Genomic DNA, 27,243 nt, shown 5'->3' on the forward strand with positions numbered 1-27,243 from the left:
GCAGCATCAGTCTCAGTGGCAGGTCCAATACTGAAGTTAATGGGTTAGGAGAGAATGGGTCTGTCATGTGTCCCCCTGAAAACCCTACAGTGCAGAGGGTCTTGCAACTCCGGTAATTTTCCGAGTCGGGAGCCGCAGACGGTTGGACAGACCCAGAATCCACCACAAAAGAAATGAGCAGCTCCCCACGACATCCACATCCACCATCAGAATTTCAGGCGGGGCGTTTTGAGACATATTGAGATCGCCTGTGAAAAGTCCCTCTCACGAAAGTCCTAGTTAGATTCTGGAGCACGGGGGAAGGGACCAGCCAGAATGTAGGCAGTCTGTTGAAGCTGCTTCTGTTGTTGGTGGACTGCTGTCGTGCCTGAGAGGAGAGGGAGAGGGGAGATGTCTCTGGGCGACATTGCCTGGATCAGCACTGTCTCACTCAGTGTTCCAATTTCACACTGCTCCAGCACTGCCTTCTTTGAATTTCCCTAGCTTGCTGTACTGGCCTGGTGGTGTCCTTGTTGTTGTCGGTTTGCGCGAGCCAGTCGAACGTCCCCGTCCGTTTTGGTGTAGTGAACAACCCATTCCCGTCCAATTTACTAAATACAATTAAAGTGTCCGTCCAGCTCGCCGTTTGATTGTGCAACGTGAAAACGTGAGCATAAGTAAGGTCTGCACGGCAAGCTTTTCGTTCTCTGCTAATGGAATGCCCGACGAGGATTCACACACCTACCTAAAGCAGACAATGACATCGAGCAAGTGTTTGGCTGCTCTGCAGACACTGGAGAACAGCCCGACATTGGCATGCAGTCTTGCACAGGTCTTTATTGCATCCTTCACTGTGTTGTCCAACCACTTTTTCCCAGTCTGAAGCGGTGTCCCAGGTCTGGATGGGGATGTCACTAAGAGGGCTAATGGTCACTCAGTGGGTCATATGCGCAAGCTGTAATACGGTCTGCACATCTTGGGACAGACAGTTGTATATTCAGGAAATTTTGATGACCCAATTGTAGAACGGGAGCAGTCACTTCAACGGGTCTGGGGCACCTTGTTGCATGGCCCGGATCTCTGCGTGGATCCAGGTCTTATAAAGGGGAATGGACCCAATCATGATGCGGGGAAACTGACAGTTGGTGCCCTGGTAATTTCGGCAAGCAGTCGGGCTTCTTGTGAGTCTGGAGTTATCGTTTGTGTTGGGAAGTAGTGGCAATTCATACTGCCCGGCGGCTAATGTGTCCCATCGCGGGCTTGCTGTGTAATTCATGGTTAAAAAAAAATGCAGCCACTTCATTCAGGCCCAACGGGTCTGGCTTTGAAGCCAGTATGGGAAATTTCGGGTACTGTGGGGCAAAGGGCGACGTGGCCGTATCTGGAATTGTTGGGATCACAGTATCGCTTGTTATTGCAGCAGACTTCCACCTTCGCGGCCTGATACTGCTGGGCAACCTGTCGATAATTTTCAAGACACCGCAGCATGTATAGAGTGTCCCAGGAGGGGTCAACGTGCCCTCCCGTAATGGCCGTGCTACAATAATCAAGCTTATCGGATTTAAAGGACCTCCCATATGGCCATTCTCCTTGTGGCCATGTGTAAAAGTCTCCTGGAAAGTGGGTAAAGTAACCGCCATTCCCTGTCTCTTTCAGCACAGTGTCTGCCAGTGAACCAGGTATAACAAGACAATCTCTGATCTTTATTTTGAAGTTCACGCATTTACAGGGCAGCATGGTTAGCACTGCTACCTCACAGCGGCAGGGTCCCAGGTTCGATTTCAGCCTTGGGCGACTGTCTGTGTGCAGTTTGCACATTCTCCCCATGTCTGCCTGGGACTCCTCCGTGTGCTCCGGTTTCCTCGCACAATCACAAAGATGTGCAAGTCCGGTGAAATGGCCGCGCTAAATTGCCCATAGTGTCAGGTGCATTAGTGGGAGGGAAATGGGTCTTCGTGGCTTACTCTTCCGAGGGTCGGTGTGGACTTGTTGGGTCGACGGGCCTGTTTCTACAGTGAAGGGAATCTAAACATACACGCCTCCTTAATATCGTCTTGTACAACTTCGGTCCTGGGCCGTTCTCACCACATGGTTGGGGTTGCCCAGCTAGCACATCCCAGCAGTGGGTGGAATTCCCTGCCCCCATGGCATACTGGAAGTCCTGCGTTGACTGCTTAGCATTGCACTTCAGCTTTCGAGGAAAGACAGAGGGAGTACTCACAGAACACACAAGCAGTGAGTGATTGACACGTCAAGCAATGAAGGATTACTGACCGCATAATCGCTCACCGCACTGTAAACACACTCTTGTCTGATGGATAAACACACTTAGACGACACCTGAAACTGACAAGACATGCAGTCAGCAACCGCAAATCAAGCAGACACATCCAAAGCAAATGCTTAGAAACCACAAGACAGAAAAATAAGTGAACTGTTGGAGCCTCTGGCAATTTCCTTCGAGCTGAGGAATCTCTTAGGATTGATGGAAAAAATTTAATCAGCAGTTTCTCATTCTATTTTTCCAGGCTTCCCTTGCCCGTCCGGCTCTCCCCTGGCTGGATCCGGATCACGGCACAAGCTCTGGCCGTGATTGATACAATCAAGACACAATCAAGCATCCAGCAGCATCAATCAGTTCTAGAATGGGATCAGGGGGTTCCAGATCTCTTCGTGGGTATGTGAGAATGTCCCTCTCCTTGGCAGTAAGGTGATACCATTGGTGCTCTCCAGAGATGAGCAAGGTATTCTGGTGCATCCCTGGCTGACCTGAGCTACATGTGGCTTTGCTATCACTGGGGTATTAGATTACACTTCGGCCTTTGGGTCAGCTGTGTTTATCGGGACGAGGAAGCTTATTGGTAGTTTGTCTTGGGAAGTGTATTCTCTGGTTTGTGAATGACTGTGGTCATGTATGGTTTCCCTTGTCAGCCTGTTTGGTCAATGCTGAGGCATTTTGGGTGTTCGTTGTATGGCTTGGACAGGCTTGATTTTCTGTGTTCTTATTGGCCATGCTGTGTGCAGGCAGGTTTGCAAGTCATTTCCTATACTGTTGAAAAATAAACTTTAAGATCTGCAAAGGTTATAAATTCAAAATCTTAATTCAACATCAACCTGTTCACATGGGGACAAACCACTCAGCTGTTCCATGGACCGGAAGGTATTCACTCGGGGATCTATCCTAATGGCACGCAAACGACTTCAACAAAGGGAGAGAAAATATGTCTGCTCTGTTTGGTAAGTGATTATCTTCACGACCCTGCCTAATGTCACCCGATCGACATGATACTGGAGATACACCATTCTTCTGCTCTGTGTATGAGAAGGAATTTATTAAATCAGCAAAGCTTCAGATAAACAGGAATGGGCACACTATAGAGAGGCCTGCACTGAGTGTGGAAAGAGAATCACCTGGTCATCTCTATTCAGTGAGCACGAGCATATTCACACTAGCGAGAACCATTTACTGTCTCCTTGCCTGGGAAGTGATTCACTCTTGTCTCCAATCTCAGCAGATATGGACTTGTTCCCACAAATGAGAGAAAATCTTAATGGTCTGACTTTGAAAAGAGCTTAAGGAGTAGCAATGATGTGATGGAACACCAGAAAACACATGAGAATCCCTGCAGTGCAGCAACAGGCTCTTCGGCCCAATAAGTCCACACAAACCCTCCAAAGAACACTCTAACCCTCCCTCATATTTGCCCCAACTATTAACCTACGGTATTGGTAATATATCATGACCAATTCACTTAACTGGCGCACCCTTTTGTCTTGTGGGATTAAATTTGAGGACCTGGAGGAATCTCACGCAGACACGTGGAGAACGTGCAAACGCCACACACACAGGCCTCCGAGGTTGGAATCGAAGCCAGCCCCTCATGTTCTGAAGCAGCAGTGCAAACCACTGAGCCACCGTGCGTGGAGAGGCAGTTAATTTGCACTGTGGGTAACTGGGGATTCAAATACTCATTCACACGTGTGACAGCCCAGTCAGGTGCAATCTGTTTCGCTCAGTTGGCTGCTTTGTTGGCTTATAAAGCAGTGTGATGCTCGCAGCGTGTTTCCAATTCCTATCACTGGTTTGAGGTTAATTTAAAGGTTGTTCTTCACTAAATATTCTCTGACCTGTGGGCTGGTGGTGCTCTTGTTAAATCACCACCAGCCCCTTCTTTCTCAAATGAAGGCAGCAGCCTCTAAGGTCTGGTAAGACGGAAACAGTGCAAACAATCCAGTGAGGTCGCATGTGAATGCAATATGGTGTTATTGCATCGAGAATAGAACTGTGTTCATTCTATCAGCGGGGGTTTACTTCATTGGATGTGTTTAATCTGTTTAATTGATTTGGTGTTTAATTGTTCAGTTTTCAATCACATCAAATTCAAAGACTTTTTCCCCTGATTTCTGTACAGTTAGAGGAGACTGGTGGATATCAATTGACTGCCCTGTTCTTGATCCTTTTCTTCATTGTCAAGTGTGTATTTGTACTTAAATATATTTCGATACATTCAGCATGAAGACCTTGTGAAGTGTATTCACTTATATCAGAGAAACAACAGTCCTACAGTGAGAGCACAAGATTGTGTTCTCATCAGCGTGAACATATTGATGGGACGTCAATTACTGGAAAATTATAAAGCATTTCCCACACTGTGTCATTAAAACAAATTATTGTCACTGTGACCCCGTTGGTGTATCAGGAGGATGGATGGCTAAAGTGCATCCTTTCCCCAATTCAGAACATATGAATGGCATCTCGCCAATATCAATTCGCTCGTCTTTCAGTACGTTTGAGAAATGTAAGAGGAGGTGAATGGTCTCTTTCCAGTGTGAACTCTCTTGTATTTCAGCAGATTGCCTTAATCAATTAATTACTTCAAGTCACAGCGGACGAATGGTCTCTACGCTGTGTGAACTCACTGGTGTCTCAGCAGACTGAATGACTGAATGAATCCTTTCCTATTCTTAGAACAGGTGAACGGTCTCTGTCTACTGAGTTCGCAGATGTAAAGTGAGATCAAATGACGGCCTAAACCCATTTCCTCTGTGAGAACACTTGAATGGTTTCTCATCAGCGTGAACACATTGATGGTAAAGCAGTTCGTGAGAACTTTTAAAGCCTTTTCCATACTCTGGACAATTAAATGTTTTCTTCTCCGTGTGAACCCACTGGTGAGTCAGCAAGTTAGAAAACTGAGCAAATCCCTTTCCACACTCAGAACAGTTGAATGGCTTTTCCCCGGTGTGGTTGCACTGATGAATTTTCAGAGCAGACAAGTAACTGAATCGTCACCACATTACCACAGTTTCTCTCCAGCGTCCCTCCAATTATGCCTCGATAGTTCAGATCGTGAATACTTTCACTTCACTGTGAATGTAGCTTTCTGCTTTCATTTTCAAAGGCCAGTGAGGATTAGGCGACATGGAACAAAGCAACTCCATCAAATTCTGATGTGATGCTTCGTTTCAGTTTCCCAAATGCAAATCCTCATCTTTGATACCTCTCAAATAAAACCAGATATATCTCAGTAAGAGAGAACTCCTCAGAACACCAAAGCATATGATTTTCATTCTTCGTCGGATGTGGGTATTCCAGAACAGGTCAGCATTTGTTGTTCATTCCTGATTTGACTGGACAAGGTAATGATGAGCTGCCTTCTTGAACCATCATTTCCGTGTGCTGTCGGTAAAGGAGTAAACAGTTGGTCGGGAAAGAACAAAATAAATAGGAGAACTTTTGGTCAATGAGGTGAATAACGCTGTCGCTCGGAGAATGAACAGCTGTTAATGGAGAATGCCGGTGACAAATCATAGGTGGCGTGTAATCGCAGGCTATGTGTTAGACATGCTTCAGGGAGTCAAGAAAATCCCTGACTATGTCCCGCTCTTGTGGCCACAATGCTATATGGCTGCTGAAGTTAGCTTCACAAAGACATTGTGACTTTCACTGCACCAAAGAAGGACTTTGGACCCATATGCAAATGTCCGTCATGAGGCAATGATCCATTCTCATCTCATTTTTGTCAGAACATGGTCTGGAACCTTAATCGCTGTGGTACTCCAAATGATCACCGAAATATTTTCCTAATTCCACCACCTCCAGCGAAATACTATTACCAGATATATATTCCCCTCCCCGCCCTTGTCCGCCTTCCCCAGGAACCATTCCCTCCGGGGCACCGTGGTGCACTGTGCCTTCTCTCTCAACACCTCCACCAACAGCCCCATGGAAGCTTTCCCTAAAATCGCGCAATATGTGACTCATACATTCATAGAACATGAGAACGAGCAGCAGGACTATGCCATACGGGCTTTAGAGACTACTTCGCCATTCAATAAGATCATGCCTGATTTTTCCACGGACATACATTCACTTAACCAACCTCTGAAGGTCATCTTTACTTCCTTTATTTTTCAAACAAAAATCAGCCCTCGCTTAAAAAAATATCCTATTCTACATAATCTCCTGTCATCAGCGAACACCTTCAAATCCGGAATTCCATCCGCCAGAATATTGCCCATTGACCCAATATTTCAATCTTCCTCTGCAAATTTTCACTGTCCTCCGCACACTTTGCTCTGCTCCTCACCTTTGTGTCAACTGCAGACCTTGACACGATGCGCATGGCTCCAAAATCCAAATCATCCATATAAGTTGTAAGTAATTGCGGTCCCAGTACCGATCCCTGAGGCACACCGTTGACGGTCAATAGAATAGCACTCATTTATCCCCGCTCTGCGCTTCCTGTTGGACAAACAATCCTGAATCCATGCTCATACTTTACCATTGCTGCATGCATCCGTTTGCTGTCAGCCCTTGAACGGCACCCTGTCGAGGACATTTTGAAAATCTAGGTACACCAATTCACTGGGTCCCGTTATACACCATGCTCGTAATGCCATCATAGAACTCGAAATGATTTTTCAGGCATGACCTGCCCTTCATTAACCCATGCTGCGTCTATCCAATTTCTGTCGAGATGCCCTGCTATTTCTTCCTCGATAATAGACTCAAGAAATGTCTGCACTACAGAGATTAAACAATCTTCTATAATGTTGGGGAATGGGTCTGGGTGGGTTGCGCTTCGGCGGTCGGTGTGGACTTGTTGGGCCGAAGGGCCTGTTTTGACACTGTAAGTAATCTGATCTAATTCCTCAGATTTTGTCTGCCTCCCGATTTAAACAGTGCTGTCATATTTGTGTTTTCCAATCTGCTGGGATTGCCCAGATACAAATGAAATTTGGAAAAATACCACCAGCGCACTTCTTTTTAACACACTTCGTTTAGTACCCCGCAATGCATTCCATCAGTGCCTGGAGATGTAACCATCCTTTGCTAAATTAGCTCCATCAATCCAACACTAGCTCTTTTGTTACAATGACTGTTCCCAGGTCGTCACCAACCGTCATCGCTTTGTCAACTACTGGCATGTTATTGATATCCTCCACTGTGAAGACCGACGCAAATGCCTGTTCAATGTCAAGGCTATTTCCGCATATCCCATAAGTAAATGCCCCTTCTTATCCACGAAAGTGTCAACGTTTACTTTTGCCACTCTTTTTCATTTTATATTTTAATAGAAACTTCTGCTATCGACCTTTATATTCTGTGCTAATTTTTAATGCCATGTTCTTTCTCACATTTTGTTCTGCATTATATTTCATTTGCCAACTCTCAGCCCAGCTCTGCAGCATACCTGTGTCCCTATGTAACCTACAATATCCTTCAGAACTATGCACAACTGTACTGAACTTTGTGTCATCCGCAAATTTACTAACCCATCCTTCTACGTCCCCATCCGTTGTTTATAAAAAAATGAGAAAAAGCATTGAACCCAAAACAGATCGTTGCAGTACACCAAAAGCAACTGAATTCCAGGATGACGTTTTCCCATCAGGTAACACCCTCTGTCTTCTTTCAGTTGGCTAATTTCTAGTGCAAAACACGAAATACTCCTCAAGACCATACCTCAGTATTTTGTGCAGTCACCTACCATGGCGAAATTTATCAAACAGCTGACTGAAATCCAAACGTGCATTACATGTACAGCTTTATCCTCATCTATCTGCTTAATCACCTGGCGAGCTTTGACAAGATTTGTAGCTCAGGTTTAGCTTCCACACGAAGATTTGCTCGCTGAGCTGGAAGGCTGATTTCCAGACGTTTCGTTACCCCCCTGGGTAACATCTTCAGTTGGCCTTCGGGCGACATCCCGATCATTATTTCTGCTTTCTATTTACATGTTTGGGGTTCTTTGAGTTGGTCATGTCATTTCCTGTTGTGATATCATTTTCTGTTCTTTTCCTCAGGGGGTTGTAGATGGGGTCTATGATAGATTTCCGGTTAGAATGCCATGCTTCTCGGAATTCTCGTGTCTGTTTCTGTTTCACTTGTCCTCGGATGGATGCGTTGTCCAAGTCAAAGTGGTGCCTTTCCTTATCTGTATGTAAGGATACTAGTGAGAGAGGGTCACGTCGTTTTGTGGCTAGTTGATGTTCATGTATCCTGGTGGCTCGTTTTCTGCCTATTTGTGCACATGCAAAAACTGATGACATTTACAAAATACCGTGCAAGAACAGTAACAAACACTACATTAGACAAACACTACAGTCGACTGAGACAGCACATCCATCCTAGGACAAGCCAAACAGATTCATGCAGAAGAATTCCTCGAAGCATGGCATTCCGACCAGAAATCTACCAACAAACACTTCGACATCACCACCGGAAATTACATCACCAACCCAAAGAAACTCAAACATATAAATAGAAAGCAGGAATCATGAACAGTGCTTCGCCTGGAGACCCACTGAAATTGTTACCGAGGAGGGTGATGAAACGTCTGGAAATGAACTTTCCAAATCAGTGAGCAAACCGATATCCAGTTTAATGACCTACTCATATAATTCAATGAAGTTTGTGAGTCTCGACCTCCCATTCACAAAACCGGCTTGACCTTCCCGCATAAACTTATTCCAGTCGAGATAATTATAAATCTTATCTCTTAGAACTTTTCCAACACTTTACTCACAACCGACGGAAGGGTCAATTGTCCATAATTTCCATGGTTTTCTCTACTTCCCTTCTTGAATAAGGGAACAACTTTTACTATCCTGTAGTGTTCTGGTACTATACCTTTGGACAATGACAACATAAAGATCAAAGTCGAAGGCTCGGAAATCTGATTCTTGGTTTCCCAGAGAATCCTACGATAAATCCCATCCGGCCCACGGGAATTTATATATTTTCACAATTTTAAGAGTTTGTAACACCTCGTCCTTGGGAACTTCAATCCGATCTTGTCTAGTAGCCTGTTTCTCAGTATTGTCCTCTACAACATTTTGTTTTTCCAGAGCGAATCCTGACGGAAGATATTGCTTTTGATCTTCCCCCATCACTTCTGACTCCACGCACTACTTACCACGACTGTCCTTCATTGGCCATATTTTATTCCATTCATTCTTTTAGCCCTTACATACCTATGGAGAGCTTTAGGATTTTCCCTTATCCTATCTGCCAACAAATTTTCAGCTCCCCTCCTGGCTCATCTTCAGTCTCTCTTCAGGTCTTTCCTGTTTAACTTGTAACTCTCAATGGCCCGAACTGAGACTTCACATCTCAATACTAACGCAAGCCTTCTTCATCTTAACAAGAGATTCAACTTCCTCAGTAATCATGAATCCTGCGCTTGACAATTTGCTCCCTCTCTGACAGGTTCATACTTATCAAAGACACACAGAACCTGCTCCTTAAATAAGCTCCACATTTCTATTCTGCCCATTCCCTGCCGTTTCCTTGCCCAACCTGTGCATGCGTAATCTTACCTAATCGCATTGCAATTTTCTTTGCCCCATCAGTAGCGCTTGACCTCCGCTGTATTACTATCCCTTTGAAAAGCTCAAGTAAAAATAACTGAACTTTGGTAACTATCACCAATGTGCTCACCTACCGCCAAATCTAACACCTTGCCGTGTTCATTACCCAGTACCAAATCTAATTTGACCTCTCCCCTTGTTGGCCTGTCCCATTACACAGTATTTAAGGAATCTATCGCAGATACAGCCACTACTCCCCTAGTCAAGGCTACCCTGACTGAGCTGCTTCGACCGATCGACATGTTAATTAAAATCCCGCATAATAATTGCCATACCATTTTTTCAGGTATTATTTATGTCTTTTTTTATTGCCCTCCCCAGTGTGATCTTAAAATATGGAGGCGGATTGACACTGACAATCGGTGACATTTTCTTCTTAGAACTTCTAATTTCCTCCCAAATGGATACAAACTCATTCACCACAGAACGTATATCATCTGTCAGCATCGGTCTGAGGTTGTCCTTGAATGTTTGAGTTTCACCACCTTCCTTACCATCCTTTCTGTCCTTCCAAATTGTCTCATGCCCGTGAACATTTCCCTCCCAGTCTTGAATATGCGGTCTCCATGTCTCTGCAATGTCTACTAAATTGTATTCGTTCGTGATAATTTATGCCGTTATATTTCCAATCTTCTTCCGAAAAGTACGAACATTCAGATATAGTACCTTTATGGTCGCTTTCTTACCCATTGATTAACAACATCTCTAATAACATTTTCTATGCTATCCTTTCTTCTTGCTTATTGCTTCTTCTCACTTGTCCATTTCTGAACTCCTTACTTAGTACACAAGTGCTCAAATACACCTTCCAGGTGAAGCAACACTTTCCCTACACTTTGCACAATCCAGTCGAATAGATTTACTGCTCATATTATGGTCGCCACTACCTTGGGAAATGAAATGTGGACTGAATAACCGTTTTGAAGAATACCAAGTTCTATCGCCAAAAATGTCCCTGAGCTTCCGGTTGACTGCTCCATTACACAGAATCATTTTTCAAGCCAACATCTCTATCTCAGGCTTACTTCAGTGTTCCACCATAGCTCAGCGCATGCTGAAAAAGCAACAGACCATTTTCTGCTTGAGAACCCCGCAACCCTTCATATCAATTTCAATCATTTTAGAGGCCTGAAGTCTCCCATATCCCGGCCCCTGACACACCCACCAGGCCTAGTTATTGCATAGTAGCCATTACATACTACCTATTTTTAGTCATAAACAGTCTCCGTGAACAGTTTTTCATGCTCAAAACAAATCATCATCAATTATGGGCGGCACGGTGGCACAGTGGTTAGCACTGCTGCCTCACAGCGCCAGAGACCTGGGTTCAATTCCCGACTCAGGCGACTGACTGTGTGGAGTTTGCACGTTCTCCCCGTGTCTGCGTGGGTTTCCTCCGGGTGCTCCGGTTTCCTCCCACAATCCAAAAAATGTGCGGGTCAGGTGAATTGGCCATGCTAAATTGCCCGTAGTGTTAGGTTAAAGGGGTAAATGTAGGGGTATGGGTGGGTTGCGCTTCGGCGGGTCGGTGTGGACTTGTTGGGACGAAGGGCCTGTTTCCACACTGTAAGTAATCTAATCTAATCCTATGTCCAACTGTTAGTCTCTCTTTTTCGGCCCTGTCCCGACATCGCGTTTCCTCCTAATTACTGCGCCCCCGCATATCTTCTGCATATAGACCAAAAATTTCCTGGAAACCATGAGTGCTAAGGACGGTGTCACTGGACCCAAAATGTTAACTCCGATTTCTCTTTCCAGCATCTTTTGGTCTTGCCCCTGAGGAAGTTTGAAAATGTGCTTGTGTAATGACCCCCTGCACATAAGACACAACTGTGTTAATCCTGAAAAGTTCTCTTGTTGATGACTCCCATTACAATGCGAGGCATTGGCATCGACTTCGTAGGTCAATAAAGAAAGAAATCGTGTCCTTGGGATTTGTGCCGCAGTTCTGATCTGGATATGGTAAACAACAGAGAGCAAAATCTCCGTCATGTCAGATGGGAAGGGATAGGTACCTCCATAAGAGGTGGAATAAAATGAATAACCGTTGGAGAAAATTCACACAATATCTCATTGTAAAAGCCTATCAAAGCAAAATGTTTTATAACCAAAAAGGCTGAATACAGCATTTTCGAGTTAAAATATCTGAATGATTTCCCTCCAGTGTGACAGTACAGTTGTGTCAGCAAATGGGATAACTGAGTGAATCACTTTATTTGTTCAGCTAGTGAACATTCCTCTTGTGGTAAGATATGGGGCAGAATGCAGGAAGAGGGATGGAAAGGTTCTGAAGAAGTTTAACATAGGGACTGAAGTAGTTTTCGTGGTTCTAACCGGCTTGAAGTGGGCATATTCCCAATTCAGGACGGACTTGTATCTTATGTTCCTCTCTGTAACAAGGGAGGAAATTACAGGTGTTCTGAGCAATGTTTTACTTTCCTCTTGGGGTTTGTAGTGGACTGGACTAATGCAGTTCCACGTTTCAGCAAGATTGGGAGAGACAAACCAGAGAATCACACAGCAGTGAGTCTCACATCAGGTAAAGGGAACCTTTTGGAGCAAACCCTGAAGGAGAGAGTTAACTGCCACTTGTCATCAGGAAGAGTCATCACGGTTTTGTTACAGAATGTCATGCCTAACAGATTGGATGAAGTATATTTTATTGGCAAGTGATCGGGTTTTTTACCGAGGGCAGTAAAGTTGATGTTGTTTGTGTGGTTTTCAACATCGCCTTTTACACAACACCACACTGGAGACTGGTAAGACGATAAACGTGAAAAGGGATTTATGGTCCCCTGGCAAGTTGGATCCAAACTTAATTTGGTTGTGGTAGGAGACACAGGATGGTGATGAAGGCTGTTTGTGTGATTGGAACTGGTATGTAATGGTGTAACACAAGGATGAATGCTGGGTCCCATGTCGTTTGTGAATGTGTGTAAAGAATATAGAACAAGCTAGTAGGAAATGAGAAGCAGAGTTGTCGATGATATGAATATTAGCCAAGTGGTTAATAGTGAGGAAGAAGGTCTTAGGATGGAGGAGCTCAGAGATGGATTTGTCAAATGTCAAATTCAGACAGGGGATGTTGAAACTAACCATGAAAAACGTGAGGTGATGCACATTGGAAGAAACACATCAACGAATGACTCAATGAATGGCAGGACACGCGGAAACCCAGAGGAACATAGAGACTTTGCATGTTGGGCCACATGTCCGTCAAGGCAGCAGAACATCGTGACAATCACAACTTAATCAGTCAAGGCAAAATTTATAAAAGCAGATAAAGTGGTGTCACAAGGAGACAAGATGGTGAAGAAAGTACTTGGCACGCTTTTTGTCATTCGTCAGAAAGTCGATTATCCAAGTTGGAATGTCATGTTGTGGCGATATAGAACATTGGTGAGATCATATTTAGAATACTGATTGCAATTATGGTCAACTTCTACAGGAAGGATTTTGTGAAAATTGAAACTGTCCACGAATGATTTACGAGGATGTTGTGGGGACCTGAGGGCTGGATTTAAGCGTGGAGATGGGGTAGGCAGGAGCTTTTTCGCTGGAATGTTCCAGGCAGCGCGTAACGTTCTCACCGTTTATAAAATCTTGACGGGTATGGATAGGCAACTGGCCTAAGTCGTTGGCGCAGAATGGTGAAGTTCAAAACTAAGGGCACAGGTTTATGGTGACAGGCACTGAGACACACTAAAAAAGGTATAGAGAGTGAGAGAATGATGGTTGATTTCCAACAGGCATTGCTTCAGCTCAGTCTTCGGTTTTAAAAATGAACTTTTTTTTTCGTGAAAGTCGTTTGGTAGTAAAGTCGTGAATTGAACGTTAGGGGTACTAAAATTGAGTGATATACCGATGAATAAGTGAGTGTGTACAATACTGTCCAATGCACATTGAAATGGAGAATGCCATATTTATAAGGAACAATCAATAAAGATCATTTAAATTAAATGTGATGTTGCAGGACTCTGAAATTCACACCGAACTGGCTGTGCTGGGATATGAGTCAAATTGACTTTTTTGCAGGAGCATCAACTGATTCGGAAGGCATCATGATATGTTTCATCTGTTCAGCAGTGGTGAAACCAATATATATTCTTCCATTCCTATCAGCACTTGACAAGGTGAGCATGCATTGCCTGATCGAAACATTACAGTTCATGAAACTCGTTTTTTCTTTTCAGAATCAGAATGTAGCAGTTATTAAACTGTAGCTTTCTCTTTTCCTTTACCAAGATTAATATTCAAACATTCAGTTGAACTGACAGAATGCTGAATTCTGCAACAATTATTTCTTTTCTCTCAGACATTCAGCCTCTGCAGTTTTCTTTTCTTTAGTGATATGAATGATCTGATATTTACGGGGAAATGAATATTGCAGTTTGTCTCGCATGCGACAGAAGAATCAAATGAGTGCATCTTAATTTTCCTATGCAGTTGAGCTGAGGTGGTGTCGAGTTAAACGTGTGGATCCTGAAAAGTATACCAGGTAAGGCAGCATCCATGGAGTAGGAAAGTCGATGTTTCGAGCATAAGTTCTTCATCAGGAATGTTGGAAACATTGACACTCCTGGTCCACAGATATTGCCTAACCGCTGTGCTTTCTCGCACCATCCTTCCTGACTCTAATCTCTCGCATCTGCAATCCTCGCCTTCTCCTCAGGTGTGGTGGTGTTGGATATTGTTCCTGAGATGTAACAACATGTTCGTAATGATAGGTTTGATATACGGTTAGAAGCTCATCATTGATGCAATTCATTCTCCCCCTCCCAATCTGCCAAGCACATGCAAGTCCTGTGCCTCCTTCATTGACATTCCCTAAACACCTGACGACTGAAAGAAGAAGGCCTCATCTTCCCCTTGCGACCTTGATGCCACATGGGATCACCAATTTCCTCATTCGCCCTTCCCTCATATTATTCTACTTTCATGATTCCAACTCAGCATTGCCCTCATGGCCTGCACATCACCTTTCCAACAAATTCGGTCCACCTCGTGTCAGAACCAGTATCTTATTCTCCACATTTATCTTCTCATCGCATTCTCAGCTATCATGCGCCCAAACCCCCTAAACCGCCCATTTATCTCTCACCCCCCACGGCCACGAACCTCATTCCTGAGGTTTATGCCCAAATCATCAACTCTCCCGCTCCGCGCTTGCTGCCTGACCTACTGTGTTTTCTATCACCACACTGTCGACTCTGAGTTCTAACATCTGCAGTTCTCACTTTCTCCACGGGGCAGTATTGTGTAAAAGTCATATTATTGGAAAAGTGCAGTTTCTGTGGTTTTCTAAGTTGTTAATTTCATTTGCCCAATCGGCTCTAGCTGGAGTATTGTGTGGCTTTCTGCAATTTCCATTACAGCAGGGATGTGATTGCATTGATAACGGTGCAGAACAGATTTACCAGGATATTGTCTGTTCGAAGAGTTTCACTTATGAAGATAGTTTGGACGGACTGAGCTCTCACAAAGATGTTCTCTTTTATAAAAAATAACGGAGCTGTTCTTTTCCTCCAGGATAATGTGTCTTGATATCTTTTTTTTTTATCAAAGGCGTTGTAAAACAATTCAGGCTCCGAATCGGATGAAGTATTACAGAGATAAGAGTGTTCGCTGTGAGGCCTTTCGTTTCTCCATAAACAGCTGAGGCTTAAGGCCAAAGATTTTTTGTTTTAGAAATGGTCATTCTGGAAAGCTGAATTCTGGTTTTGAGATCCTGCAGCAGTGGTGCACTAACTAATAACCTTTCTCCTTCTGCCCTTCTAATTTTTACCGAAAAGCTTCTCTTTCATTTTTACTGTGTTTAAGGTTCTTGTTTATTTCGGATTGTTGTGTATTTTCAGAACAGCATAAGTAAGTCTGCTTTGGATAGACTAATTTCTGTGGGTATCAAATATTCTGGTTTTTGTTTTTCAATCCGTCATTTTGTGAATAATTTTTGTAACTAGCTTCCTCGGGTAATTTTCACTATACACTTAACGAAAAAAATATAACGTTACGGTCTGGGTTGTCTGCTTAATAACATTTTGAATGATTTAACCTCGTCCATAACAAATTGGGAGGTAGTTGATGGATTAACAGAGCAACTGATAGGTGCTTGCGTCTTTATTTTGGGTGTTGATTTGGATTGTGGGAGGCAATGCTTGGGAAAGCAATGTCTCATTTAGGTGCAAAGAGTTGTCTTGCTATGGACGATGTAAAGTTGGTAATCTGACATGAAATAATTCAGGCCTGGCTTAAGGAATTAGCAGACATGCTGGGGTTGTATTTGCCGATTTCTGTGAGGAAAGGAGAGATCATTCCCAGAATAGCTCAGAATTAAACTAAGCTGGGAAATCCATAGAATCTGTAGACATGGTTAAAATTTATTTGGAAATGAAGCAGCTTGAGTTAGACGCGAGAGATAAGGAAAGGACACCAGATTTGAAGCAGTTTCAGATACGATTCGAAGTAGAGAGAGGGAAGAAGAGAATGCAGCAGAGCAGAGAGAAAGGGAGACAGGGTTTGAACTTCAGAAATTGGCAATTATTAAAGGAATTCACCTTAAAAGGCTGGAGAGAAAGGCTGAAGATAAGCTTTATCTGGAAGAGCATATTGTTCAAACGGCAATGTTAGCAGCTGATATGGCTGATTGTTATGAAGTGGTCAATAAAACAAGGATGGGTTTCCAGAATCATTTTAAGTCTGAGGGATCGAAATTGGGGCAAAAAGAAATCCTCACTTGGAAGGGGAAAGTTAAATCTCTGTGAAAGTCATTAAGATAACTTATCACAGGGTAAATAGGGAACTCTTGAAAGGAACAAGATCTGAGGATTTCATTACAACAAAGTAGGCCACATGAAATCAGTGTTGGAGAACTAGGGAAAGCACTGGAAAGTCAGATGTAGGAAATCGAAACAAGCCTGGATGTTTTGTTGGCATGGCAATAGAAAGCACAGTGGAGGGTGGAAAGCTGCATCAGAGTGCACAAGTCGATCAGAGGTTGGAAAGGGGGAAGTGCCAGATCTGCTTTAAAAATATACCTGCAAAGGTAAAGTTTATTTACCTTGGCCAGGAGTAGCAGATAGAGAGATAACAATATTCAGGGACACAGGATCGTGCCTGTCTGTGATGCAGAAGGAGGGGAAAATATGTAGTCCTGAAGCACTATGTGCACGGGAATTCATGGTGGGACGAAAAATTGCTCAGTTATGTACAGTGAGGCTAGAGTGGGCAGAAAGAGTGGGGAATTTCTGGTGGGAGGTCTGGACAAACTCTCAGCTCCAAGAATACAATTTGTGCTTGCAAATGATATAGCTCAATCACCGGTAAGCGTGCTGCCTACTCCATTTGAAAAACCAGTCGAGATGTACGCAAGTGCAGCAATGCAGGAAGTTAATCAAGGAATTTTCCCAGATTGTGTCTTAACGCGATCACAGAGTCACAAGCTGAAGCAGGAGAAATCAAACGGCAGGGATAAGGAAGCTGAAATATGATTACAAAATATTTTTAAAATCAGATCAGTGGGACACAGCAGGGGACAAGCGTTAAGAATGCAAGCATATTCAGCTCTGCTGTGCTGCTGACTTACAGCAGAAAGATGAAAAATTAAAGCAGTTGGAGCAGAAGACCTGTACCTGGAAGGAGAGTGAATGCATCCCCGTGTGATATTACGTAGCAAATGATATGTTAAGGAGAAAATGGAGAGCAACACATATTCAAGCAAGTGAGAAATGGGCAGAATTTTTTTTTTCCTGTAGGGTACAGAAAAGTGGTGCTGCGAGTGCCGCATGTGCCACAAATTGGAGGTTACTTAGGCGTGAGGAGAACGGAGGCTAAAATACAAAGACATTTTTACTGGCCTGGATTGCAGGGGAATGCATTTGAATTTTGCCAGACGTGTCATACATTTCGTCTAATAGGAAAACCTTGGGAAATAACAAATCCTGCACCTTTAATACCTATTCCAGTGTTCGAGGAATCTGTCTTAAGTGGCTTCATTCATTGTGTAGGTTCCCTACATCCAATAAGCGATGGGGATAAGTATTAATTAACAGTAATGGATGTATAAACGAGATTTCCAAATGTTGTTCAATCGTGCAATATGACATCTAAAAGGACTGTGGAAGTGGTACGATTTTTTTACAAACGAGATTAAGACTACCATCAGAGATACAATGAGCTCAAGGGTCAAACTTCACATCTAAACTTTTCAAGGAATATATAGATAGCTTGGAAATAAAACGGTTTAAATCTACTGTGTCCCATCCAGAATCACAGGGTGCACTGGAAAGGTGACGTCAATTATTAAAGACTATTTTGAGGTTTTATGGTTCGGCGGAGCCAGATTATTTCCATAAGGGAGTTGCGTCAGTGCTGTTTGCGATCTGAGATGTACCAAAATAATCCACCAAACTAAGTCCGTCTGAAACCAATTGTGGGCATAAAGTAAGAGGACCATTAAAATTTATTAAGGCAAAATGATTAAGTCAGATTAGAGAGACCACGCATTTGGACGATGTGTCTAATTTTAGAGTTGGACTAAATAATGTTGGGGAGTTGTCAGGACAGTATTTAAAAGTATCGCAGCAAATGGTGAAGCATGAAGTGTATGAGAAATCAAAAAAATCACAATTTTGCCACTCCGAATAATGTATTTATTTAAATTTCATTAATCGGTGAAACTTTAAAGTAACGTTTAGAAGACCTTATTTAATTGAGAGGAACTTGAGTGAGGTTAGCTACTTGATAGCGACTCCAGGCATGAAGGAATCTCACAGAATGTGCGATGGGAATATGCTCTAACGGTATTTTGGCAGAGAACAAACACAAGAGGAGAATGTATTATTGACTACGACACACTGGGAAGAACCAATCTCAGGGAATTCTGCATTGTACGTTCCTGAAATAAAATTGGACAATGCAAAAGTTGTCCAAAATTGGTAAAGTTATTCAGTTATCTTCCAGAAGAAAATCGAAAGTTATTACTCTTGCATGGGGAGATCTGCTGAAATATACTGGGTATTAATGATCTAATTGTAGATGATGTAAATATAGGAGATGTTGTTCTGACTTTGTAACATCCTTGCAGGCATAACCCTCTAAAGTTGTACAAATTCATAAGGAGCTGTCACGTATGCTCCAAAATTGCATAACCGAAGTGAGTCTCAATGAATGGAGTTCACCCATCATCATGGTGCCAAAGCCAGAAAAGACCCAACAGTTATGTGTGGACTATCACAAAATCAATGTTGTTAGAAAGACTGATGCATATACATATATGCAGCTGGAAGACGGTGTGGAAAATATTGGAGGAGCAACTTGCATTTCCAAGTTGGACTTCCTCAAAGGTTACTGGCAGTGAACTTTGTCAGAAAGATCAAAGGCAATTTTGTAACGCCAAATGGCCTGCAGAAATTTAAACTAATGCCGTTTGTACAGAAAACACTTCAGCCACATTTCAGAGGTTAACTGACAGGTTAATTGGCGGATATGCAACTGTATGGTGTATATTGTGCCTGGTGACTAAGAGTCTCTCATGGATTGAATATTTACAGCATTTATCGGGCTTGTTTGATCGAATTCGGAAGTCAAACCGGCTTGTAAACCTAGCTGAAAGTGAATCTGCCAAAGCCAAAGTCACCTTCCTGGGATATGTCGTTGAAGACGGACAAATACCCCCACGGGATGCGAAATCGTAAGTTACAGGGGACTTTTACACATTGTTGACGAAAAGAGCAGTACTACGGTTCCACGGATTGAGTGGCTTTTACTGAAAGTTTGTGCTGAATGTTAGCAATGGGACTGTTCCACTCACCGAATTGTTAAAAACAGGCAAGAAATTTCATTGAACACAAGACTTTCAAAATGTATTTGACAACCTAAATACCTTGTTAGCCATTGCTAAAGTGTCAGTCACCCCTAATTACACGAAGGCTTTCCAGGTGCCTATCGATGCCAGTGATTTGCGTGTCTCTCTTCTTCTGCCCCTCTAATTTCGACCTGTAAACCTGTTTCATTTTTCCTCTGTGTTTATGGCGTTTAATTATCAGGGCTGTTGTGTATTTTTGGAAAAGCATAATTAAGTCTATTTTGGGTAGCTGAGTTCTGTGGGTATTCTATATTCTGTTCACTGTGTTTCATCCCTTAATATTGTGAATAATTATCTCTCTGTTTTAAAAACTGGAAGTCAACCTCGCTAAAGTATTCCGAGTCAATTTTACTATATATTCACCAAAACAAATAACGACGTTACACTCTGGATTGCCTGCATAAGAATGTTTTGAGTGGTGTGGCATAGGCAAAACGGGGGTTGTTTTTCTCAGAGCAGAGGTGATTGTGAGGAGACATGATCGACGTGTACGAAATAATGAGGAGCATGGAATGACAGATTGAAGGACACATTTGCTCTTGATCGATCACCAGGGTGTGTAGATTTCAGATAAGATGCAGAAAGCTTTGAATAGACTGGTAGGAAAAAATTATCAGTCAGCAGGTGTTAGAGTCTGGAACTGACTCTCGATAAAGATCATTTGGACAGCTAAACCTTCATTCTTCTCTGATTCCACTGGCCAAAGAGTTTCGAAAAGTTCTCAAAGCTGAGCATTCCCGCGAGCAACAGTTATTCGATCGGAGGCTTTATGAAATGGAAAGGTGCCCACGAGTAACGTGTACGACTATTCGGCTTCCCTCCTGTGATGACGCTGGAACATTGACTCTCATATTCTCGGGGACATTTAATAAAGGCATTCTCGGTCCTGCAGATGAGGAACTCACACCTTATTTTGACTTCGGAAAAATCAGTTTTGGTGCTTACTATAAGTCTGCGCTAACGCCGAGCCAGGTAGGATTCGAACCTACAATCTCCTGATCCGTAGTCAGGCGCGTTATCCATTGCGCCACTGGCCCGATGCATGCAGCTGACTTTAAGAGCCATGATGTTAACACGTACATGGTTAATAGCAGTCATGTTCACCAGTTGAACAAGCGAAAAAGATATTCATTGTCACTGCTTCAGTCCAATCTTCTTCACCTTTCAAAGCAGCGAATTTTCCAAAAAAAAACACGTATTGTCCTCATGAAGCTTCCATTTACACTCTGTCTGCTCAGTCAGTCAATGCTGATCTGATGAATTTCGAATCTACTTCTTCAGCATAACTGACGTGAACGTGAGCCTAATTACCACACTGTATCTTCCAGTTAACGTTCAGAGATTGCGATTACAGTAACGACCTTTGCGAGTATGCAGGAATGTGAATACTGTGAACCGAGCAATAAAATCCCTTCATGGAAATTAATCCTGTGCAAAGTCAACCATATAAGGACGGACAGATGACTTAAAAAATCCTCTGCTTCTCTCTGCACAGATGTTTCTCCAAGAATTGACTCTTTGAAGAATTCTTCTTTGTAATTTAGACTTTCCCAGTTGCAGGTATTCCCTCAATCCACAAACAAGTATCCTGCTGAAAACTACTTCACTCAAGATTAAAATAGGTGACTATCTTTTCGCCCAGCTGTTGTCCCAATGTTCCCTGTTCCATGTCAATACAAGTTCTTGCAGGTGAAATTGGAGCTCCCAATGTCGTTAAGGCGGGAGCTTTTATCCTCGATACTTCACGTGTCTTTGTATCATCAGAGAATGGCATTCCGCTGACCAATTGAATTTTCGCAGCCACATGCTCGCGCTCAACGCCATCACAATTTCCAATTCGTATTGGGTGCAGTGCGACTCAAATTCTCTGATTCCACGCCCTTGAACTGGGATTATATGATATGCCATGACATGATCACATCAATGAATGAGGAAATTGGTGAAGTAACCGATGTTAAAATACAGTGTTATTGAGAAATACATTTCAGCAATACCCTGCAGTATCCCATGACCCTTTGAAGTTTTGTCGATATCTCGCAAACGTGATCTCCTACAACCTCAATGTTGCAATCTCTACAGTCTCTCGGGACATAGAAGCTAAAGATTCAACCGAATCTGAGTTCCCACATCTCAGTCACTGTTTGACAAGTATTCCTTTGTGCGAGTGGTTCTGTTCCTGGCATAACCTCTGCCCCGATCCTTATTGCTTTTTGCATCGTGCTTTTCCATGTGGCGCCAGGATCATGAAATGATTCTTTCTTGGCATTGTCAACACAGCAAGTTCTACTCGAATCACTGTGACACCAATCGGCATTTTTCCCATTTTACTCCATGTAATATGTGCTTAGCTAACGCTGTGAAAATCAATCTTTTTTTTATATAAAAATATTCTTCGTGCTGATAAGTTTCCTTCTTCAAACACCCGCTGTCTCACATCTTTGCGTTTCACATATCATAACCACCCTTTATCGGAGAAATCTCTCCCTCCCACAAGAACTAACTCGCCTAAACGTCCACCCTCCCATTTCACTGAGGTATTGCGCAATATAATACTCACATTTACACTGTTCATTCTGTACTGCTGCGGTCACTGTTTTGGGTGAAAGTGCTCAATCCCATGGTCGACATCTTCAAGCAATTCAATCCATTTAGATGCAGCTGTTCTATAATTAATCCTCGTGGAGCAGCTTTTACTGACACGGACAATAGATTACTGGAGCATCGGGCTCAGGATACGTGGACAGCGCAGAATTGAGCAAAAGATGTTTTATTGGAAACGACAAGTTTCTGTGGCTTTCTCCAGTCGTTTATTTCATTTGTTCATTCGGTTCCCCCGAAATATTGCGTGCAGCTCTGCAATTCACATTACAGTAGGCATGTGATCGCACTGGAAACCGTGCAGAAATTGACCAAATTGAAAAGGTTAGGTTATGAAAACAGATTGTTTTGACTGGGGTTGTTTTCTTAAGGCAGAGGAAACTGTGACGATACTTGTTTCATATGCACTAAGTAATGAGCGACATAGACAATGCAGACTAAAAGAAATGTTTCCTCTTGACCGATCAACAGGGGCATAGACTGAAGTTAAGAGGTGGAAAGGGTTGAGGAGATATGCAGAAAAATCTCATCAGCAAGCGTATGGTTGAATTTGGATTCACTGTATGAAGAGATGCACAGAGGCGAACCCACATCACCTTCAGAAAAACAGGGATCTGAACTTGAGTTGTGTATGCAAACAAGGGCAAGTGATGAAAATGAATAAAGATAGTTAAGCGATTGCATCTGACGAAAGCATGTACAACGACCTTTAGGGCTGTCATTCTACACATACGTGGTATTCGTGCAGCTGTCCGTGGTGGCGAGCAGTTCCATTTTTTTTTTGCTTTGATTCTCAGTCTGGGAGTTGGGGTTTGTTTCGATTCTGACAACGACATCAGCAAAAGCAGACCACCTGCAAGTGGAGTGTTTTTAGTACCTCGGATCAATTAATGACTTCGAGAAATGAGAGACGATGTCGCAGCCTCTTAAAGAAGGGGGATGGTGCCTCGGCAGTCTCTGCTCATGCAAACAGTTCACTCTCCATTCTCCTCTGATTCTGATTCCTAACGATTTTCCCAAAATTGTCAAAGCTGAGATTTGACTCTGTGTCTTGTTTCCTTCACAATCGCACGTGCCACAGTGAATCTCGGAAGGTTGACAGGTGTAAAGGGCAGCGTGAGTGACGAATTCAGCTTTCCCCCCAGTGATGGCTCTGGGATATTGACTCTGACGTTCGCAGGGACATTTAATGAAAGGACTCTTGACCCTGCAGTTCAAGGTGCAAACCTCAATTGGGCTTCAGAAAAGTCAGTTTTCAGTGCAATAAAGTCAGCGCTGCCCGCAAGCCAGTTTGGAATCGAAACTCCACTCAGCAGATCTGTAGTTAGGCATGTTATCCATTGTGCCACTGGCCCGTTGTATGTGCTACATTGTGCGGGAGATTAGCTTGTATGTGAATTTGAAGCCTGCCAGTCTTGCTCTTGAACCAAGTCGAAACCTTAACTGCGATTTCTGGACAGTAACCAAGCGTATTATCCATTGTGACACTGCGCTTGCGCGTGCTTGAGGTTGGTATTCTGCAGAGTTGTGATCTAAACACGGACATGACCAATCGTACTCATGTTCACAAGTTGAATAACCAGGAAAGATAACCACTGTTACTGCTTCATTCCAATGATCCACTCATTGCGCAGTGGGAGGTTTTGTAACGAAAAGACATTCATCCTCATGAAACTTCCATTCACTTTGTGTCGACTCAGCCATTCAATGGGATCTCCGCTCATCTGATGAATTTCAAATTCACTTCACTGATTTTTCAACATCACTTTTGATAAACTAATGCCTAATCACAACATCGCATTCAAGCTAATTTTCGAAGTTTGAAAGTACTTTAACGACCTGTCCGAGTTTACAAGAAATTCGATAAAATGAAGTGAGCAAAAGAAAACCCTTCCTGCCAGAGCAGAGTTAGCCATATGAGAAAGGTCAGAGAGCGAAATTATTACCTCCGTTTCTCTCTGTGCAGATGTCAATAGAAGCTGCTCCAGGTAAAGTTGGAACTACCGGTTTGATATCCCAATGCTCCCAGCTTCGTGTCAATGAAGGCTGCTGCAGTTCACGTTGGAGCTCCCAGCCTGATGCGACGTATACTACGTCAATAGAATCTGCTCCACGCAATGTTGGAACTCCCAGTTCCCGGCATTTCAATTCACTCTATACTTTCAGCGAAATACTTCACACTAACTGATTTCATTACTGAACCCATATCTGCTGGTTCATCCCCATCCCCATTTCCAGTTTGATCTTCGCTGTTGCACCATACAGTTTTTCGTATTCCAGGCTTGAAACTTGGCACGATATGATATTCCACAGCAGTGGTCACTTGCTTGCATGACGAAATTGGTTAAGAAACCGAAGGTAAACTACATTTCGTTTGCAGAAATACAGTCCAGCAATTCCCTGCATTATTCCCTGACGCTTTCATTTTCTGGAGAACTATATCAATCTTCGCCTTCAACAAACTAAGTGATGAAATATCCATCGGCTCTGGAGATACTAAAGTTAACTATTCAGCCCACCATGATTTTGCATGTCTCAGTCACTGTTTGTCAAGTATTACTACTGCTCATGTAGTCCTGTTCCTAACATATCCTCTGCCACTATCTTTGCTGCTTTTTGCATCATGCAATTCCATGTGGTGCCGGTATCGTGAAAAGTTAGCACTTTGCGTAGTGGCAGCAGAAAGATCATCTCCAATTTGACTTCCAGTATTGTCACTTGTTACCGTTTTATGCAGAGTAAGACATGCTTAACAAAAGCAGGAGCGAATCACTCTTTTTTGACATGAAAATATTCGTCGAGGTGATGATTTTGCTCCTTCAAACCCTCGCCCTTTCACATCTCTGCTGTCTATGTCTCAGGATTCATACCCACCAATTCTGGGAGCTTTCTCCCCATCCCACGATCAGTAACCCTGCTTTAGGTCGCTCCTCCAATTTCCCTGAGGCATTTGGCAATCAAGTACTCGCATTGACATTGTTCAGTCTGTGCAGCTGCAGCCAATGTTGTTGGGCAAACGTGACCCAATCCCACAATTTGGACCTTAAAATCAATCGATCCATTTACATACTGCTGTTGTGAGATCAATGCTCATGTAGCAATTTTTACTGACAGGTACCGGAGATCACTAGAACATCATGCTCAGGAAAAGGACACAATGCAGTATTCAGCAAAAGGTGTTTTTTTTGGAAACGATCAGTTTCTCTGATCTAATTTCAATGGAGAAGAGGAGTTTATGAGGAAACATGATTGAATTGTGCGAAACAATGAGAGATGAAGGCATATTAGCCTGAAAGAAATGGTATCTCTCGATCAAACGCCATGTGGCGTAGACTAAATGTAAGATACAGAACGTTTTCAGTATATAAGCAGTAAAAACTTTATCCACCAGTGGATAAATCTGCAACTCATTGTGATGAAATCAACACAACCTTCTGAGGTATTCAGTCTGTATTTATCATGCTAAGTCATACAAGGCAAAGAGATGGAAATTGGAATGAGGATAGTGAAGCGGTTGTTTCTGCAAACAACGCGTCCAACACATTTGAGAGCTGTCACTCGACGTGCGTCTGACTGCTGTACTCGTCCCTGGTCGTGTCGTGGTTCTGAATTGGCACTTTTACCACTGCAGCCCGCGTTCAATTCCCAGTAAGGGCTGTTTTGTTCAGCATCAACAGCATGGGCGTCTGTGATAGGATTCCTTTCAATGCTTCGAATCAATCAATGTCTCCACGAACATCAAAGTCAATGTTCCAGCCTTTTAAAGTAGGAGAAGGGGCCTCGGCATTCCATGAACCAACATGAGACTGAGATTTTTTTTTTGTTTCCTTGCCATTTCGAGGAGCCGCAGCGATTGGGTCGATGGCTCTGTGAAATTGAAAAGTGCCAATTCGCAGTGTGTGGGACTATTTGGTCTTCCTCACTTGTGATGACGCTGCGACATTGACTGTGATGTTCTCCTGGACGTGTATTGAAAGAGATTCTCGTGTCTGCATATCAGGAGCTCAAACTTCATCTCAGCTTCAGAACAATGAGGAAGTTTAGGTTGTGAGTGTAATAAATACCTGCGTTAGCCTCGAGCGAGAGAGGAGTCAAACCTACAATGTTCTGATCTGGAGTCAGGCATGTTAGACTTTGCGCCACTTGTCCCATGTGTTCTTCGTGCTTTCATGCTTCAGAGTTGTGATGTTAAGATGGACAGGAGAAATAGCAGTCATATTCAAAATTTAACCAGGAAAGAAAATCACCACCACTGCTTCAGTCCAATCCTCCCCACTTCGTGTTTGAGCGCGATCCATAATGAAAACATATCTGTCATGATGAAGCTTCCATTCCGCCTCTTGTCTATTCAGCCATTGAATGGGATCATCGTTGATTCTGTAAATTTCAACATCAGTTTCCTGCTTTTCCTCCATAAATCAAGATAAACTCAAGCATAATGGCAACATCAAATAGAGTCAGAGAGTCAGAGAGCTGTACAGCATGGAAACAGACTCTTTGGTCCTACTCGTCCATTTTGACCAGATATCCCAACCCAATCTCGTCCCATCTGCCATCACCCCGCCCATATCCCTCCAAACCCTTTCTATTCGTATATCCATCCAAATGCCTCTTAAATATTGCAATTGTACCAGCCTCCACCACTTCCTTTGGCAGCACATTCCATACACTTATCACTCTCTGTGTGATAAAGTTGCCCCGTCGGTCTCATTTATATCTTTCCCCTTTCACCTTAAAACTATACACTCTAATTTCCCAGACCCCAGGGAAAAGCTTTTTTTTTCTATTTATCCTATCTTTGACCCTCATAATTTTGAAAACCTCTAATAAGTCACCCCTCAGCCTCCGACGCTCCAGGGAAAACAGCCCCAGCCTGTTAAGCCTCTCCCTATATTGCAAATCCTCCAACCCTGGCAAAATCCTCATATT

General features: G+C 43.1%; 1 non-coding gene across 1 annotated transcript; it reads right to left on the reverse strand.

Moving 5' to 3' along the window:
* Nucleotides 1-20,680: 20,680 nt before the first annotated feature.
* On the reverse strand, nt 20,681-20,753 carry trnar-acg (transfer RNA arginine (anticodon ACG)). The gene has a single exon. It is a non-coding gene; the product is annotated as a tRNA-Arg (tRNA).
* Between the last annotated feature and the right edge of the window lie 6,490 nt (nt 20,754-27,243).

This window comes from Chiloscyllium plagiosum, unplaced genomic scaffold (assembly GCF_037043375.1).
Source record: "Chiloscyllium plagiosum isolate Xiang-an unplaced genomic scaffold, Cpla_swu_hap1 HiC_scaffold_18, whole genome shotgun sequence".
NCBI lineage: Eukaryota > Metazoa > Chordata > Chondrichthyes > Orectolobiformes > Hemiscylliidae > Chiloscyllium > Chiloscyllium plagiosum.